Consider the following 2,500-nt stretch of genomic DNA (forward strand, 5'->3'; position numbering starts at 1 on the left):
AAAAAAATATATATATATATATATATAAAATATAAAAAATAAACAACGGTGTCATGTTTGTTTGTTTTTTTCTCCCCTCTTCACTGACACACCTGTAAAAAAAAATAGATAAATAAATATGAAATATAAAAAAATAAACAACGGTGTCATGTTTTGTTGTTTTGTTGTTGTTGTTTTTTTACCTTAGAAACACACCTGTGTATAGTGGACGTTACTTATCTGATATACCTGTACACCGTGACATGTCAGTGAATGACACACCTGTACACAGTGACATGTCAGTGAATGACACACCTGTACACAATGACATGTCAGTGAATGACACACATGTACACAGTGACATGTCAATGAATGACTCACCTGTACACAGTGACATGTCAATGAATGACTCACCTGTACACAGTGACATGTCAGTGAATGACACACCTGTACACAGTGACATGTCAGTGAATGACACACATGTACACAGTGACATGTCAATGAATGACTCACCTGTACACAGTGACATGTCAATGAATGACTCACCTGTACATAGTGATAGGTCAATGAATGACTCACCTGTACACAGTGACATGTCAATGAATGACTCACCTGTACACGGTGACGTTATTCACCTGATACATCATCATCATCACCTCCACCATCACCACTACCATGATCAAAACAACACACCCTCCACAATGCTCACCAGTTATTCGTAAAGCGCTTAGAGCTTTGTCTTCGACCGAGGATAGGAACGTGCAGGAAACTCTCGGGAGAGCAGGACAGTACAAGGTCTTCAGTGATAAGAAACTCTCGGGAGAGCAGGACAGTACAAGGTCTTCAGTGATAAGAAACTCTCGGGAGAGCAGGACAGTACAAGGTCTTCAGTGATAAGAAACTCTCGGGAGAGCTGGACAGTACAAGGTCTTCAGTGATAAGAAACTCTCGGGAGAGCTGGACAGTACAAGGTCTTCAGTGATAAGAAACTCTAGGGAGAGCAGGACAGTACAAGGTCTTCGGAGAAGAAGCCCCCGTTTGTCAAGTGCTTCGGTCCTTAACTCACTCAGTACGGCCAGTCCTCTCTTCTCCTCTACACAGACCCCTCGGATGTCCAGTGGGTGTCTGAATGGCCCAACCTTTAGCTTCCGTCGTCAGAATTGTGGTATTCTTTGTCAGCATTCACCTCTTCAGTATAAGAGCCTTCCACTTGCAATATTTTGATGATGGTAATTGGGGTGAAACGCTGTTAACGTCGTCTCTTTCGCCGTTCCTATGGAGAGAGTTAACTCCTTACACTCTGAGGGGGCCAGGTCATGACACCTGAATGCCCTTGTATTTCCGCCTTTTATCCCACCCTGGTCCTCAGCAGGTTCGAACCCGCGCCTCCAGGGTGACCACCACTTCAGGACTGGGTCACCTTTCTGGTAGATGTTTAAACCGCTGAGCCATCGTAAGCCTAGTTTGAGTAGGGAAATTTAATCCCTATGAAGTTTACTTTCATTCCTCCTCGACCAGATCCAGCTGGAACTCTTTTCTTCTGCTTCTGCCATTGCCTTGAGAGCCCATGTCCTCTCTCTGCCAGAAATCGACAGCTGTTTCTTTTTTTTCTTTTTTTTTCTTTTTTTGGCTTTGACATGTTTATTCAGTGTTTGTCTACAGCATACATGTATAGGATGATGGTAAGGAGGCAGGGGGTCATGTACCCAGAGAAACAGAGGCTTGCTGCAGGGCACAGAGCACACAGGACCACCGTGCTGTCCTAACTCTGTTGTCACCCTGCACACTTCTCTCACATCGACATCTTCACACATCACTTCTCTACCTTCAGCTTCACCCACCGTGGTGGCGTGACTCTGTTGTCACCCTGCACACTTCTCTCACATCGACATCTTCACACATCACTTCTCTACCTTCAACTTCACCCTCTTCCTTCCCTGAAGACCCCATTCAACATGGTGCATGTCTGTGTGGCACATAAATGAATGCATACATGTACAGTGTGCAGAATTTCTCTTAACGCTACCTTTCGTGTGCTTTCTTAATCAAACAAACTGTACAACAGTTAACAGCCAAAATCCAGTTTTAAGTATCAAGTTGTAAAGGGGTCCCTCCTCCTAAACCCATATTGGTGAAGGAGGAAGTAGTGGTACCCACACAAACACAGCTGTTTCATGAGGCTGTAGGCGACCCAACACTTGGCTTATATCACAGATTGACATAAGTTTACATCTGGGCCAACAGCAAAGTGAGAGCTGTACTATCAATGGTTTCTCCAGTCAATGGGAAACCATTTACAGCTTAGTCTTTTGTGAAGGACTATGACTCTCAAACTAGGAGGCAAAATTGCACTGGCTCTTAGTGCTGCAGCCTTGTGGGCTAGTTGGCCCTTTGGGAACCATCCCAACGCCGACTGTCCTAAAATCCTCTTGGCCGAGAGAGTGGGGATGTACTTGGGCAAGACACTCTCCACTATAATCAAATTCTAGCCCAAATCGTCGGAACAGCAGTTGCCTCCTCT

At 44.7% G+C, this 2,500-nt stretch overlaps 1 protein-coding gene across 1 annotated transcript in view; it reads right to left on the reverse strand.

Annotated features, from left to right (window-relative positions):
• The window catches only part of LOC143277169 (uncharacterized), a 24,179-nt gene that overhangs the window by 343 nt on the left and 21,336 nt on the right, over positions 1-2,500 (reverse strand). The gene's annotated exons all lie outside the window — the stretch shown is intronic.

This window comes from Babylonia areolata, chromosome 33 (genome assembly GCF_041734735.1).
Source record: "Babylonia areolata isolate BAREFJ2019XMU chromosome 33, ASM4173473v1, whole genome shotgun sequence".
Taxonomy (NCBI): domain Eukaryota; kingdom Metazoa; phylum Mollusca; class Gastropoda; order Neogastropoda; family Buccinidae; genus Babylonia; species Babylonia areolata.